The 18,371-nt window shown below is 39.1% G+C and overlaps 1 protein-coding gene across 8 annotated transcripts in view; it reads left to right on the top strand.

Moving 5' to 3' along the window:
• The window catches only part of LOC145994569 (phosphatase and actin regulator 2), a 535,503-nt gene that overhangs the window by 31,156 nt on the left and 485,976 nt on the right, over window positions 1-18,371 (top strand). The gene's annotated exons all lie outside the window — the stretch shown is intronic.

Below are 18,371 nucleotides of genomic sequence, written 5' to 3'. Positions count from 1 at the left end.
TTTTCGAAAGAAATGTTTCAAATAACAGTTGATTGACTTTAAGGGGGAAGACAACAGGCCCGGTCCCAGGATTTTCTTGAGGGAGGTGCCAGATCCGAAAATGTGTTTATATATATATATATATATATAATATATACTATATACACACATACATACATATATGAAATTCTGTAGTTGAAATAATCACCGTACATAAAAATCATGATTTTTATTTAAAAAAATAATTTTTGATTTTTTATTTATATCGGATTTTTGTGATTTCAATTGATTTAAAATAACTTAAAATTCATTTTATGTCTTTTGGCACCGTACGAAAGATACATCTTTTTTTATATAAATGCTTTTTCTAGTAAACGGACTTGTAAAATATTTCAACAGTTAGATTATAGCAAATATAAAAATACATGTAGATAAACATATTTCTGTTTCTGATACTGATACTGTACACATGAACCTACTATGGAATGTTTATTGAGTGTGTTAATGACAAACACATTCATTTATGCAAGAACAAAATTGAAATATTTACAAATTTGAAGAATCGTCTATGCTATTTTCGTAGTTTTTTTTATAGGTTCACATGTAAATATTTCATAAATCGAAGGGGGGGCATGGCCCCCTGACCCCTCCCCTGGGTAGGCTATTATGTGTTTTAGAAGGCTGTCATCTGAAGGTCTCGTTTTTTTTAAAAATGGAAACCTAATTTTTTTGTTTAATATTTGTATTCGTCTTACAAAAATAATTCATTTGTAAGATATTTCGAGTTATGAACTTAAATGGTCCACCCTGTATATTAAGGCTGAGCCGATACTCATACCGTTACTCTTAACGATTCCCTTCTATACCAATGCTTCAAAATTAAAAGTTGTTCAAAATATTAATATTCCACTCCAATTTTAAATACGAGGGCCGTGTACAAATGATTGTACCATGTCGTGGATGGTCCGAGCTCCAAGGTTAGGCTTCAGCCCTTTCCACGTATCCTCCCTGAAAAGCGATGCAACGTTGCCACCTCACCGGCAGCTTTCGTATGGTCGCACGGTACCAATCTCTTGGGGTGTCACCTACCCAGTCTCTGACAGCTGCTTGGAAGGCGTCATTGCCCGGAAATCTGACACCACGTAGGACTTCTTCATTTCATTGAAGAGAATGTAGTCGCTCAGTGCGAGGTCTGTTGAGTTAGAAGGATGTGCCAACACAGTGAACTGCAGTGATCTCAGCTTATCCTCAGTGCGGTGGCTGTTATGCGGACGAGCATTGTCATGATGAAGCAACAGGACGTTCTTGGTCCACTTTCCCTTGCAATACTGCTGTATTCGGCGACGTAACTTCTGTAGAGAAGCACAATACACATTGCTGTTGATGGTTATGTTCGGCGGGAGCAGATCCACCATGAGGATGACATATTCGTCCCAGAAGACCGTTGCCATTTGCTTTACACAGGATCGAGTGAACCGGAACTTTTTGGGTACAGGACTGCCCTTGTGCTTCCAATGCATGGGCTGCTGCTTCATTTCCGGCACGTAATGATGAAACCAAGATTCATCACGCGGCACTGTCACCAAACACTGTGCGCAATCTGCTGTAAATGGTTGCTGGCCTGTTTCCTTCTTTTCACAGGAACCTCTGCTAGTGATAATGACACTCCATGATCTGTCAGTGACGCCACACAGGTTGCCCGTAAAATGGCGAGATAGTCACACTACTCATGACATCTACCAGGCTCCCGCATCATTATTCACTCTTCAAGGTCGACTCTTTCAGACTACTGTATTGTCGCGACTTGCCTATTCCGAGGTTCGAATACCAGCCCCAGTCTAAATCATTTGTAAACGCCCCTCGTATGTATCAATTTACCAATCCATGTTCTAGAAGGAATTCAAAGCAGATGTAATTTTTCAGATTTTTTAATATCTAGCGTTTTTTCGATTGGAGAGGAAGTTTCGAAAACAGCCTCGCTGACGTCGGCAAAGATCGAACCGTGCCTTAAGGTTCCATTTTCACTACGCAGTACAGCACAACTGACGTGACTCCCACAGTACGATTAGACTGTGTACTGATTGTATCCTTCCTGTTTGATTACAACAGGAGCTAGAGGCGCTACTTGTTGATAGCTAAAATGGCAACAACGAAGGTAGAGCAAGCATATTGCGTAATGGGATTTGCACAAACAGGAACAGTTGTTACAGTTCAGACACACTATCGTGCGAAATTCAAGAAACGATCGCCACATACACACATTACACGCTGGGTGCAGAAGTTTGAATCAACTGGATGTCTGGGCAGTAAAAAAATTCCCGGAACGTCGAGGGAGACAGCAGATAGGATTATCGTTTTGACATCTGCCGTGTTACCCAAGGTGCTCATGTCCAACATTTGTAACTGCCCAGGTAAATTACAACCTTCCTTTCTTCTTTCCAACCAGAATTGCTTTTGTATCTCTTTTCACTTTAAAATAAATTAACTTTGCTTTTGTACCATTCTTTTTGAATAACCCTGTATATAAAAATGGATATGTGTGTGTTTGTGTGTGTGTGTGTATATATATATATATATATATATATATGCGTGTGTGTGTTTGTTCCGGCATAACACTCGAACGCCTGGAGCGATTTCAACCAAACTTGGTACACGTATCACTTGCATCTCGAAATAAATTCTGTGGGGTAAGACACCGTTGGCTCCCCTAGGGCTGGGAAGAGGGTGACATGTAAAACGACCGATATTAGTGTGGAATCCATAGTTTTCGGAGCCGCTAATATGAATAGTGACACTCCCAATGCCGTTCAACTCCAAGTTCATGTTACACTATAGTTAGAATTCATTATTTTCCTGTGTAATAGATAATTGGGTAAATAAATACCCGGGTAACGCCGGGCAATCAGCTAGTATATAATAAAGAACAGGGGCGAAGACTTAAAGCTAGGCTGTTGAGTTTTCCCACAAACATATTCAGATAAAATGTATTTATAAGCTACATGTGCTGATTGAATTTGTACCTGTGATACTTGTTCTCTTTCAGAGGAATTTCTTGGGTATGTCTTTATTGATAGCGGGAGAAATTTGAGCACCTATTTCCTCTCGGTGAAACTCCACAATCTCTTCCTAACGATTTTCCCTTCTCGCATTCCCGGAGGTCTATTGTCAGATGCTGCTTTGAAATCTGTGACGTGCAATATTGCTTTCCTTGAAGCCTACTAAAGGTTCCTGCTCTTCTTCGTTAAATAGCACAGTCCCTTACATACCGAGTAAAGAGCACTTTGATCTCGTTGTCGCCTGTTTGTAATATTTCCATATCTATTCTTATCCAGGAAATTCGCAAGAAATTAAGAGCGAGCACTAAATATCTTGAACAGATATTTTGTTGTATAAATAAGCATCGAGGAATTGGAGGAGAGGACTGAAAACATTAGGTCTTCAAGTTGCGATGTTTTTCATGTTGCTGACATTCGGAGAAAAGAGATGAGAGATAGGTAAAGAGCTCATTGGTTGAACTCCAAAGGACGAGGGATGATTTGGCTGATAACATTTGATGAGAGATTTGACAAGTGCGTTGTGAATATACGTGTTACACAGTGGTGCCCAAAAACATGTGTGACCTTTGGTAATTTAGGGGATTCCTTTTGTTTGCTTCCTGTGAACGAAATTACCTGCATTGTTCAAGTTATCAAGGTGAATCTAATGATTTTGTCTAGTGGCTTGGCAATCCGTGTGAATGACGTAATATCCCGTAAACTCGCATTCTGCGTATTATAATGCGATGTTTAGCTGATCCTGATATAAAAAATGCATTTATTGCATTGTCTCGGCGGGGGGGGGGTAATCTTGTCGCAGGACAATGCTAGGCCACATACAGCTAATGTGCAAAGTTTGATTGGGAAACACTGCAACACCCTCCTTACAGTCCGGACCTTTTGTCGTGTGACTTTCACGTGTTTGGTGGACTAAGGAGGTGGGTGAACTGGTGGTGATTTGCTATGGGTGCGGACATACGGAAGGCAGTCTCGGAAAATCTAACACAGCTAATGAGAAACATCGAAGACACTGAAATGTCCACGTGAGTCATTAGCTTCCATGGGTAATGAGCGCCCTCCCCCCTCTACGAAATATAGGGTTTATTTATATAAATCAAAGGTTCGACACCTCGTGGAGGCACATATTGGTTCGGATCCCACTTTAAACTGTAGATCCAGTCGCGATTAGCCTATCTGTGCATAAAGTAAACTTAAAAACGAAAATACAATACATGAGTTAAGTGGGAAATATTTTCTGTGGAACAATATTACCGGAATGACACTGGAAGGAAGGATACAGGCGACGATAGTAAACTAATAGCTAAGTGCTGCTTGTTACTTTTAAACACTTGGTTAAGTCAAATTTTGTATTAAATTCTAACGAAATCGTATCTTCAGTATTTTACGTTCATGTGCCAGGAGTCGCGGTTCGAATCCGGCGTGGGTGTTCGTTGTGAGTGTCGTTTTATCAATTTCATTATGTGATAATCCTCATCTTCGCGATTAGCCAAAAGTGGCAGAAAAGCGAAGTAAAATAAACCAAATCCATCAAATTGTACATGTTCAGTTAGATTATGTAACATATTCCTAGAGTAAATAAATATATAAATAATAATAATAATAATAATAAAACTTCCGTCCGACGGCATGCTGTGTAGTTCTCCCTCGTGTTCGCCTCCTCGCGCTCCATGAATGGAATTGTACCTTTTGTCCTTAATCCTTAAACTATAAATCTAAGGTATTTGGCAAGTGGGAAGGGTTTGGTCGCATCACATCCCATGGCCGCTTGTTTCGCATCCCTATGTATAGCTTGAGGAAGTGAAGTAGGTCCTGCTGTCAGTGCTTATTGACGTCTAAACTGGAAGTGGCATTCCGAAGTGGGCATCAATAATACAACGAGCTTTTTCGGTGTTCTATCTGCCAACAGCTGTCATCGCTGGAAACGGAAAACTTCCTCAGAATGCTTTCAGGTTTAAGATAGATTGTTTTTCTTTGTCAGTTCTCGTGGGGAACAATATTCTGTAGCAGTGCTCCATTTTTCATCTATTTTTTAAAGGCATTTCCCAACAATCCCATCAATGTCTGCAATGCTTTTGGTGATGTCACCGGCTTTTTGCTATCAGCTGCTTTGCTCTTTCCGCTTTCACCAGAAAGCCGTAAGTTGTCGCTGACGGTGTTGTGGATTATAAACAAAGACGCTTTGCAGAATTTTAGTTGTTTTAGTTGTCACAGGTGTAGGAGTGAGTTGGTCGAATCGATGAAAAGAAGCGTATTTTTGGCGATGTTGGGTTAGTTGCTGCGATCATGATACTGCCAGAATACATAATATTACCAGTGATTGCGCTTTGTACTACATATTTACATTTGAAGCGTTGTATTTACTGTTAATACGGTTTGTAATTTTCAATATTGTCTATCGAATGTACGAAATAACGTATAAAATCCCTATGGTTTTGGGATCGAAACTTAGGCTATACCAGCCTAAGGCTCCTCGCTGGGTTGGCGAGAGGTACACTTATAGCTTGGGGTGACACCCCAGAGAAACAACGTTAACACGTACACAAGCAAAGGGGGTTCGGCCCTGTGAAATAAGAACAACACTTAAACATTCGATATTAACACTTCGGGGATGACTGGTCTGGCAGGGTTGTAAGAATAATAGAAAGGGGAATAAAGGAATGTTCGTTTATCTGTAGATCTAGATGTGACGACACGGTTCCTGAAGTGAATCTTCGATAGCGCACCACTCCCCGCAGTAACTCCGTACGATCAGCCCATAACGGGGAGACAAGAACTGTTGGCGCGATAAATTTCTGAGTACAACTGGGGTGAGAATTGTTGTCTCGAAATATTTATGGTAGATTCGAATTTCCGATTGTTAAAACCGTTGGCGAGTCCGCGTCTATCGCCAACAGTGCTTTTAGCATAAAGCTGCGTTGACGTATTTTTGTTTCATACGATTTTCGGTAGAATTCTTGTCAGCGGATTTTTAATCCGCTGAAGATTGCGGGTGTTATGCGTTTGTAAGAAGCTCTTTCCAGCTTCTTCAACCGGGCCCCTTTATGAAGTGATTAGACTATCGAGTTATGACGCCAGGGGTCCCGGGTTCGAGTCACGCCTTTGGCATGATACGATAATATAATTTGCGCTACAACATATCTTACCTCTTGACTGTGATTAGGGGTGAACTGAGACCAGAATAGATTTGTGTGCGATGGGGCAAATATGCTTTATTTTATTTTATTTTTAAATTTTTATTTTATTTACTTCAAAGTTCCAGATGCCGTACTGAATGATTATTTTGTGTTGGAACTGTAACAGCAGGAAAGCAACAAAACAGCACGAGATGGCACAAAGAAATATAATGGTTACACGTACATTCTTAACGATTGTCAGAAACTGCATTCTAGCAAGAAAATGTTAATATTTGGAGGCAGGTTAATATACAGGGTGATTCTTATAGAACCGGCCTGATGAATTTACTAATAATGCTGCAGGTGATGCAAATAACAGCTCACAATTACGACATAATAATCCGTGGGCCGTGTTGAGTCAAATGGTGTGCGGATGGTCCGACAGGGGGCAACACTTATGCTGGAAGGTTCAAGGATACACAGCGGTGGAAGTACGAACGTGTTTCCAGTGCCCAGGTGAAAGGCCCCGAAGATCCCTACCAGCCCGGAATTTTTCTTGTGGAGTTTACTGAAGGACAGGATGTATGCAAACAAACCGCGTACGTTACAAGCTTTAAGGGACAACATTTCGGCTGAAATCAGGAACATCACTGGAGAAAGACTGCGCAGAGTCACGGCAAATATGCAAACGCGGATTGGATTCGTGCCTTCTTGGAAACGGTGTACACTTTCAATACATGCTCTGATCACAATCAACGGCACACTATCGAAGGCACGTCATGTATAAATTACGTTAATATCTACAGGGTGTCCGAAAAGTCCCGCACCATAGGCAAAATGCTAAAAAATAATTTTGTCGTTCTTTTGTTGTAGGGAATGATGCTGGCGCAGGACGAACGTGTGGAAATAATACTGCTATGTGGGCGTGAAAGTTACTCAAACCGAGATGTTGGCAGTGAGTTCAATCGACGCCATCCCGAACGACAACCAGAATCTGGTTAAAAATACAGTATCAAGGACGTATGCGAAACCATTAGCCCAGATTATGTCCCCCGTGTGCACAACAATTTGCGATTTCGCCTACAAACATGTGTGAAACTCAACGGAAAACACATTGAACAAATTCTGTGATTTTGTCTATGGTGCGAGACTTTTCGAACACCCTGTATATTTTATATTTTATATAACAACTCATTTTGTCGGGCCGGTTCTATAAGAATCACCCTGTATAAACGAGCTCTGTATTTATAGAAGAGACAGTAGTGGGATTCTGAAAGAGTTTTACGTTACGGTTTTGCCGTGCGGGTACTCGTAGATTGAACTGATTGATTAGAAATACCATTTTAATTTTACCATTGATGATTTTATTCAGAAATTTCATGACCGCTGGTTGGCGAAGAGTGTGTGATTGTCGCTGGATACTCAAAACAGACATAATATCTGTTTCATGGAAGTGTCGGAGAGAAGTTATTATATGGCGAGGAATAAGCTTAGGACAATATCAATGCTGGAAATATTAGTTTTAGAAGCCATGGTCCAGGTAGGTGAGCAGTATTCAAGAATAGGGGAGAGAACATGTTTGAAAAATATGCTCATGGATGATTGGTCTTGGATTTCAGTGAACCTGTACAGAAGAGCAAGAAGACGCATGGCTCTTTTAGTAGTATATTGGCTCTCTCACACAATTTTAAAGTTAATCAGATTATTTACACTCTTGTATTGATGGTAAATGTTCATTGCTAACATGTGCGTACACTTCTGTAACAGACCTATGTGTCTTATTTCTATTTTTTCGTGTAGTTCTATCAGGACTGGAGCTTCATCCTTTCTTGAAATATGAGGAAACGTATGATAATGAAGATAAATATGTGAGGACGAAACGAAAATCTCTCCTGAAAGCCTTCCTTGCCTCCAACCACACAATTTTGTAAAATATATGGCGAAAGCGGAGAAAGGTTCGAGGACCCTACAGCGCCATTTGCTTTAAGACGGATATCTTCGGGGGACGTAGATATTAAAGAGAGTGATATCGTATCTGGCCGCCCCAACTTGCAGCTTCATTCAAGCATATGACACGATGTTCCATCACACGCTGATTTTCGATTGCGACCCATCTATTTGCAGACATGGACCCATCAGTGATCCATATTTTAACAAGAGAATTATCACTTATTCAAATCTTGACTCGGCCAGTCATGCTGCAAGGAGACAACTCGTTCACTTTAATACTGAAGAAACGCAACAAGGATGTCTTCAGAGTAGCGTGACAATTCTGTCCTGTACTAATGTGCAGGCCAAGACGGAGTAAGGTCATAGACAAACGAGCACTAAATCAAATAGACAAGGGACGTTCATGCAAATGTACACCGCTGTTACCGGACCTAACTCCCTTAGACTTTACTTGTGGGGTCATTTAAAAGCATACATCGTTACCCAGAAATTTCAAAGCATGAGTCATCTGAAAGAAATGATTATGGAAATAGTTATGCTTGCCACAAGAACAGAAGTCTTGCGCATCATTGCATAGTGTTTCGGATCCCACTTTAAACTGTAGGACCAGTCCCTATTAACCTATCTGTGCATAAAGAGGGCTTAAAACCAACAATTCAAGGGTGTCCGTTTACTTGTTTACTTCGCCTGTAATTATCATCATCAAATCTTAATTAACCCAGTACTGTGCGATATTGCGATAGCATACAATATTCCGGGACAAGCATGTGGCGTTTTTCGTTACCAATGAGGCTGAAACCAGTGTACAGCCTGAACGGTGCATGCTACGTTGAAAATTCAAGCACTTTAGATTGAAACTCACCTATTTCCAACAACTTTCCCCTCTTTCAATTTTTCGCTAATAACGGAGTTACCTATGGGACCGGATTTTTTTTAAACACCCTGCATTTCTAATTATTGGGAATGTAAACATAGCTTCATGTACGTTAATCAAAAACATATTCTTTTTAATTTCTGTTCGACTTTTACTATTGAATTATCAAAATCTCTTCTGCATTACCTAACCTTCCCTAAACTACCCTAACCTAACCTAAATCTAACATAACTCCGGATCCCATTGGCGTCCCATTTTTATATTTTGTAGAGTTATAGTATATGTATGACATATATTTGTTTTTGAAAAAAAAAATTAAAAGACCCGTTGTTGAGAAAATGGCTACCAAAGTTTTCTTGACACCACCTTCATTTGTTTTTTTACGCTGATATAAGCATGCTATATTTCGTGTGAAATAGCCCTTCAAGACTTTTCCAACGCTGTTAGAATCAGGTTGCCCTTCCAGTATGCCAAATTTCAAATGAATCAAAATATGCGAGGTTGAAAGTACCTCTTCACGTGCAATGGCCCCTATGTAATTTGGCTTCTATATCTCCCTGTAGACATATGGATGAATATACAGAACATACTTATTTAATAATTGTTAAGTTAAGCCTTAACGTACATATGGTTCATCCAGTCACCCTGCTGTAGTGGCTCACTTGGTTGGTATCCCTGGTAAGAAACGGATGCTTTTTACGTTTGTCATTTATTTTGCCAGCTCGGTGACCGAGCGCGTTAAGTGGTTGACTTTCGATCTCGCCACCGAAGTTTACGGGTTCAAATCCTAACGTGGGAATGGGATTTGTTGTGTTTTTCTTGTCGATTTCATCATACCACTCCTCCTCGTTGCGACTAGCCGAAATAGATTCTAAATAACAAACAATACGATACTCTTATGAATTATATCATAATATACCCATCCGAGATTACTTACATTTGTAACAGTAGGAAGTGCGCAAACTGCAAGTTACAGCTGCTCACTCAAAACAACGTGAATTTGAATTAAAACATTTTTTTAAAACAACGATGTTCTCTGTTTCACATACATTTAGATGACATAATGAAAACTTAAATTTGCGGAATGAATTTCTGATGTTTTTCTACCGAAATCTAACGTCAAGCTGATTCAAAATTATCTCCACCAAAGTGGTAGAAAAACGAGGTAAAATATCAAAAATACAATTCATCCTTGAACATACCCTTTAAATATCACTCATTGGCATCTTTCTGTGTATTTTTTACTGCCGATTTGATTTGATATTATAAATAATTATTCAATTATGTATCTTTGTATTATATAATACATACAACATATATGTATACTGTTTCGAACCGGTAATTACAATTTAATGAAGTATCGTGATGCATTTTTTATGAAACTGTAACTCAGACATTTTTTACATGTGATGTTTGTTACTGTAAAACGTTGCTAAAAAACTTAGAGGCAGTTCCATTCGATATCTGCAAATACATCGTGATATAAGTAATTTTGGGAAACTATAATTTCGAAAAGTTAAAAAAGAAATATTTACAACCGTATAGCAGTATCTTTTTAAAATGATGCAGTGTGTAATATGTGCTGATATTCTAGGTGTGAATGAAAAGAACAAACATGGAATAGCGGAAAGGAGGAGCGGAGAGCATAATATTGTTTTAGCTGGAAAACTGGGAGCTTAATTAAGGTAGTTCCTCCCGACACCAATTCCGGAAATGAATTTTTTAAGTTGCCAAGGGCAGAGGGGAAATGAACGCAGAATTTATTTAGCGCGAGAGCTTCCTGTTTTGTCGGATAAAGCTCGGTTTCTTTAGGAATTGCTTGAGATTCATTAACCAACGCCTCCTTCAAGACAATTCTGATCAGGGAAAAGTTCAGAATTCCTGTGTTCGAATTGGATATTTAAATAAAAGAATAACGGTCTGCATATTGTAATAAATATATCTTAAATAGTACACACTTACTGTTGTTATTGTAATGACACAGTTTGAACTGACTTACTAGCTAAAATATCTAAATGTGAAAATTTAATTTGTAAAGTTTCCTCCTGTACATTTTGTTTTAATTCGAATACTGTTTAGCTGACCTCTGTGGCAGAGTGGTTGGCATACCGCGCTACGGTGCGAGGTTACCTGGGTTCGAATTCCGGCCTGGGGATGGGTGTTCTTTATGAGTGTCGCTACATCAGTTTCATATCATCACTCATCTTTATCATCGCGATTAGCCCAAAGTGGCAGAAAAGTGAAGTAAATTAAAATTCATTCAATCGAACGAAATGTTATTTCTCTATAGGTAGTTGTGTGTGTGTGTTTTCATATAGAAACTGGACTGCATTTATTTTTAATTTTACTCTTCAGATATATTTTAATTGTGTTAGTTAAAAATAATCTACTGTGATTAATGGTTAATCCAGTTTTTGACTCCTCGTATGCAAACTGTATTACTTTTATTTTAATTTTAATTTTACTTTTATTAGTTATTTTTATATTGTCACTTTATTTTTCATTTATATTTTTTCATTTTTTAATTGAATACAATTAATTGCAAAGAAAAAATTGAACACTATAATTAATGGTTAAGTGGAATAGAAGGCAATAATGCCTTAACTTCGCCATGTAAACACAGTCATAAATAAATAAATATATGAATTATTTATTACTAATTGTAATTATATTAATTGTATCTGAATAATTATTAATATTGTTTATTAATTTGTATTCGTATTTTTGTTGTTTCATGTTGCTTTTCACCAACGTTTGGCTAATCGTGATGATGATTAGATGAAATTAATGAAGCGACAATTACAAACGTCCATGCCTGAACTGGAACTCGAACCCGGCGGGATCTTAAGTCGGCCACTTAACGCGCTCGGCCGCTGATATTATCTAGCTGTAAATAATAATTATTAATCATTACACATTTTATTGATTCGTTGCCATACTTTCGTCGTTGCTATTTTGAAATGATTTTTTTTTCAGTTTCAAAAATTTGTGGAAAAAATACTTTTAAAACAATATAATAAACTAGAAATGAAAGTAGTCATCCACAGGAGTGGACAATGAGCCTAAAGGACAGCCAGTGTGAAAGCAATCAAAAATCCATTAAGTTTATAGGCAACAGAAGGCCTTTTGATATAAAAGAAACTCAATTCTCCGAAACTATCTCATCAAAGTTAATGAACGACTAGCATAGCATAGCTATGATTAGTTTAAAAGAGTTACAGTGAACGTTTTACAACCTCGGGTTCGGGATAGGTAATTCCATTGCACTAATAGTACATAATTACATTATTCACGATCAAGTGCCAGATGCAGCTATTTACGTGACTGGAGACATAGTGTAACTAGAGTCAAGCACAAGTATCATGTTGCGAAATGTCATCAATTTCGTGATGATAACGGTAATTATATTTTTGCAAACAATGCGTTGCAATGGGAATTAATTACTGAGACCACGATGTATGGATAAGCGTTGTGCTCCCTGGAAGCAAGCGATGATAGGCTTCTGCAACAATGGAGCTCAAGTGTGGTCCAGTTCTTTCTGGAATTACTGGAAACAGTCTCCACTGTATGGCATTAGCCTGCAAGTGGAATCTACCTCGTAATTAGACTGAGGGTCGATAGGAACTAAATACTCAAAATCGAAAGGCAAAAAAGGAACCGAAAATGATTACTGCAATGAACATAATGTTTTGAATCATTTTTCCGTAGTAGGCACCCAAAAAGCAGCTATCTTCGATATACCTAGGTAGACACTTGCGAGTGAAATAGGCAACACCAGCCAGCACAGACAGGTAGGCTAATCGGGACTGGACCTAATTGGAATCCGGAACACTATGTACACTTCTCCTTCCTGTGGGGGGGATAGTATTGAATTTGGCAAAATAGCACTTCAGAGCCAACAGAGAGTAAACGAAAACGCTGTTGTGAAAATTGTTAATTCCCCCATATTCTATGAAGTTAGAATCTATAAACCAGTAGTATAATACACGATCAAACGAAAATCGTTAAGTAGAATTACGTAATAATGTTGAATATTTACGATTTTTCGTTCTCATCTTTAAAATAGACTTTTATATGGCTTTTGAAACGCTGAACCTGGAGAGAATCGTGGTCACATTTGAACACAAAGAGGCAAATTTCTCATGATATTAGGCGAAATTTTAGTAACGATAACTTGCACAATACCGGACAATTCTTCAAAGCTCGGCGGACAAATATGTTGCGAGTTTACTACCACCGGGCATCGAACCAAGAACCCCTTGATTACAAGGCGACGACGTTACCTCTACGTCATAGGGGAATCGTGAATCGTATCGTACCTTCTCGTTGAAATATTGAACGGGAGGAGAAGTATACTATTATTATTGTTATTTTTTGGTGAGGGAGATCTAGAGAGAGAAGTAGATTCTGAAGCAGTTGGGAAGGGGATATATTATCACTGCCATTTCCCTTCTGGGCACGCCACTTTTTCCACACACAAACATTACACATATAAACACAACACGTTCCATTTTGTACGATGTTCCTACGTAATGGCACGTCTCGTTTCGAAGCCAAAAACTACAGCACTCTCCTCCATCGAGACGATGAATAATGCATGGACGTCAAACCCTTGGGTTATTACAGATTCCCACAACACAAAGCAGCGGACGTTTTGCATTATCTTCGTTACATGTGCAGCCGTGTTCTTCGAGATAGGAAACCAGGCTCGCAGAGCACTTACATTTACATCCAGACAAATATAATTTGCCTCAGTGTTATTTGTATGTTGTTCATCCTTCGAGGAAAGAGCCGTGTGGAAATTTTGGACCTTTGTTTGCTCTCGTAGGATAATAACTTGTTGCTTTACACATCACCAAACCCCCGTGAACCATGTAGCTACTTAACTTTTTCAGGTACATGGCCAGCTTCCAAAGGTGGATTTAATTTTTCATGATTATATGCTTGATTTACAGAAACTTGATGATGTAATGAAATTATTATTTTTATATAGACGGACCAAATAGTTTACGAGGGTTGAGGCATACTTCATGGCAACTATTTTATTTCGCGAGAATACGGGACCAGCACGAAAATCCGAAAAAAATACAAATAATGCAAATGAAAGGGGCCAGTGGCGGCGGCGATTGGATTCCAAAACTGTGGGGGGGGGGCAAGGAGAGTTTACTCGCCCTTGGTAGACAAGGTTTAGCATAATGAGGGGTCAAAAGTGTATATGGTATTGTAGAATGTATGAACAATGCAGATCTTGTCTACCAGGTATAGGATAAGGAAACTAGCAATAACCCTTGAAGATAGCATCGTGTCACGTATGTTTACAAGTCTGAAAGTATAGTAAGAAAGAAGCGCGTAATACGGTAGGACACTATTCCCCACAGTTACCGCCAGCTCTCTGTGGCATTCTCTGACATTTCTTTTCCGAAGAACAGCTATTTTGATACACGCTCTCACGCCGTGGCACTACGGTTGACTCAACAATGTCACCGCCCTCTGTACAATAACTGTTCATCACACTGGCATCTAGTGACGTGTCCACATACTACGGGTGTCATGTTCTACGAAACATACAATAATATTGTGGTACCACCGATTATCTCTGGAAAAAACTATATATATATATATATATATAGTTGCCATGACTTATGCCCCAGCCCTCGTATATCGCGTTAAACTTGTATTTTTAACTTTTGACTTTTACATTTACTAGTTTCTGAGATATCTGCAAATCAGTTTATTTTTTGTCTCTCACGGACACACACATAGACCGATCGAGTTAATTTGTTGCGTCGAGCTACTAGTTTGTAAATACGAGGAATGTCCAAGAAGTAGTTGCTGAAATAAAATGAACGAAAGCAGTTAATTGAGCAAAATGTTATTACTGTAAAAGTACGTGCCCTGAGATATTTTTCTACGTAGGCATCCATGGCATTGGGACACCTATCGTACCGGGAGGCAAACTTTTGTCCAGTCCATTGGCGGAAAGATACTGTGTCATCGGAAGGATATGCAGGCAGCATCCAAGTTCGCCCGGTATGAACCAGTTGTGCTTGAGTTTTCGTGCAAGTTGCATGGTTGTAGTGGTTGTTTCTGTGGGCGGATCACCAGTGAGACGGTGGTGTAGGAAGTTTTCCAACGGCATTCTGAACCTACTTAGTCCAGAAAGTAGAGGGCGCTACATCAAGTTGATGGTATTGATATTTCCGGTTTGCGTCAACAGAAAATATTGCCTGAGCGAAAACTTTTTTTTTGTGGTGATCTACCCTGATGTAAAGTGGGGAAGACCCCTTTCGTATTGAAATTTTATTCTTTGTTCGTGTCACTATTCCTTAGTGTGTAGCTAGCTAACCATTGAGGAGCTACTGAAAATATTCACGTGTTTTATACCTGGTGGAGGCACCTTGCACAGTGGTTCGGATCCCAACTTAAACTGTAGATCCAGTTCCGATTAGCGTATCTGTGCATAAAGTGGACTTACACCATCAATTCAGTTCAAAATATCCACGCAAGCTAGTGCACGACGGTTTGGCTATCCCTGCTTTAGAGCAAAGATTTTCAGCACGGTTTTGATATTCTCTCCACACTTATAATACCTGTCCACTGTTCTTGAAAAGTACTGTCCTAGATGAATCAACAGGCCGTGTTCATAGCCTCGTCAGAGTTCGTAATTCGACTCTGACTCACGTTCCTCCGTTATCCCGTACTAAGTGTAGCGATCGAATTTGTAAGTTGACTGAGAGCGATGTGTGTGATATATATATATATATATACACAAACGTGCAATAATATTTTGCGTTCACGTAAATAACGATAATACAAGATGGGAAGATGAATGAAATATGTTAATTTCCGTTGATACAAGTTTGGAGACATACCAGTAGTTTCTTCGTAATATTTGTCAAGAGATCTCAGAGTTTAAATACTCTATAGACTTGGAATGGGTAAGATATAAATATGGTCCTTCTGTTCCTTAATAATTCAAATTCAGGGATTCGCATCCTGCGCGAAAACTGTATGACAATATTTTGAGGAATCTATTCTCGCCTGTACACTCTATAGGCAAGGGAAGCAAAGTCCAGACATCTTGACTGCGGCATCTTTCCTGCTTGCGTAATAGCAGGTACTTGAAGCAAGATGCTTCCGTTTTGCTTTTATATGAAAATGCAATTAGCCACTTCGTTTGTTCTGAAGTTACCTTTTTCAACGAAACGGAGAGAGGTAGAATAGCAGATAGTTTTGTGGAAGTAGGAAGCGGAGATCGGCACTTCTTCATTCATTTCATTCCCTTATTCATGGAGGTTTGCTCATGAATTAACAAGCAGTTGACTGCACTTCAGAACGTGAAAGCACGAGTCGGCAGCGTTACTCTCTCTTGCAGCTCTTTTTTGCCTCGTCAAAAGGAGAGCAGGCGTCACTGTTGAATCTCTTGTTTTTCAATCCTCGTTACGCGCTTCGTGTTTATTTTTCCGTTCAGTTGTGCACCTTAGAATTTTTTTTATTACATAGCGGCATTACCTCTTCCTATTTTGAGCAGTTGAGACATTTCTTGCCTTACGAGAAACAGTCAGTTTAAAAATCTTATCGAAAATTAGCCTTACACTTTGTAAAGAAAAAATAGCATCACTTCAATAGTTTCAGTTTTCAGCATTTCACTCGTACATTCTAAGTTGTTTTATTGATTATATTGACTTGACGATTTACTTTCCTAACAATTAAGCCACAGTCAAGTTTATGGGGCACTTTGCATAAATAATAACAACACCGAAGTGAATACTGCGCGTAGAACGTATGAGCACAAACACATTTTTTTTTTTTTGCAAGTAGACAGACTGAACAATATTCTTGTCCAAGTATCATGAATCGTCAATTTGTAATCATAATATATAAATATGCAGACTATTACAGAGCGCGGCCACCCCTGGCGTTCCTAAAGCTTGAGACGCGGCGAATCATAAAAATATCCGGCAATAGAACTTCTGTTGTCTGCTTCTATTGAAATCAAATGGTTTAACGCCCACTACAGGGAAAAGCGCGGAACAGAAGCCGGAATTTGGGTCTGTTGAGTTCTGTTGCCGTGTTTCCGGCGCCTCAGTGGGCTTAAGTGATTCCAACCTTCGAGGCATGCTACGTATGAGATTTTGACAAAATGTGACATCATTTCATGAAACCAGAGCTATACAATTCCTTCCATCACTTCCTCCTTGACTTGTAAGTCTTATTCGTCTTTTGCACATAATAACCCACAAGTTCTGTACGGGATTTATGTCTGTAGAGTTGGGTGACCACCGAAGTCTTTGAATGTCAGTTATTCACCAGCTGTTCACAGTGACAGGTCGAATTACCATCTTAAAAAATAAAGTAGTCCAAATTCTGCCAAGAAAAGTGATAATGAGCAGTTTGTATGTATATATTCATAAGCGTTAACGGTACTTGTATTAATATGCATCCTGCCAGTGCCTTTCCCAGAACAGCATGCCCATATCATGACAATGCAACAAAACCTTTGAGACTGTGAAATACAAGAATTTTGAAGTTCTTCTGCTTTCCGCATAAACAGTTTCATTGAGCTTCTCATTGCCCATCAATTTAAATCGTTTTTCGTCTAAAAATATGACATGTCGCCAGTCTGTATTATTCCATGAACGTAACATCAAATTCACGTACAGCTATCTTATGTCCTTTAGTTAGTCTTGGTTATTTACTTGGATTTTTTTTAGAAACACCTTGTTTTTTTTAGTCGAGACATTACACTAGTATCACTAAGGATATCTCCTATCTCATTTTGAAGTCTAAATGCAATTTGGCTTGAACTCACTCGTCTGTTCTTCAGTGGCATGTCCACTGGAGGACACGTCTTTTTCTTTCTGCCATGGTAACTTCTTGGTGATCCACGTTCTACTTGTTTTTCAGGCAGTGACTGGATTGATTCAAATGAAGTTGTCGCCCAATTTTTCTCTTGAGAATGACCACTCTTATGTAAAGCAAGGAACATTCCTTGCTTGCGTAAGGAAATATCACTTTCTACCCATGCTTTTTGAGAGAACCTGTGCTAGATACTCTAGAAACCACCAGAAGACTTGGAAATAGTGATAATCAAACTGTCGATGATAAAGATAGTTTGCAACATACAACATGTAACGTAACGTTATGTATTTGCTTGTACGCGTGTGTGTATAAGAACGAGAATGTTTGTGTGTGAGTGTGTGTGTAAGAACAAGGTTTGTGTGTGGGTGTAAGAAAGAGAAGGTGGGTGTGTATGTGATGGTGTGTGTAGGGGTGCGTGTGTGTGTGTGTGTGTGTGATGGTGTGCGTAATATAAACTGTACTGTCTATTGTTTATGTATGTGAAAGGGTGAGCATGTGGCTGTGTTTGTGTTTATAAACGATATATTCTTTGTTGTA

This window comes from Lepisma saccharinum, chromosome 1 (assembly GCF_977018435.1).
Source record: "Lepisma saccharinum chromosome 1, izLepSacc3.1, whole genome shotgun sequence".
In the NCBI taxonomy this organism is placed as follows: Eukaryota; Metazoa; Arthropoda; class Insecta; order Zygentoma; family Lepismatidae; genus Lepisma; species Lepisma saccharinum.
This window is presented reverse-complemented; position numbering and strand designations above follow the sequence as displayed.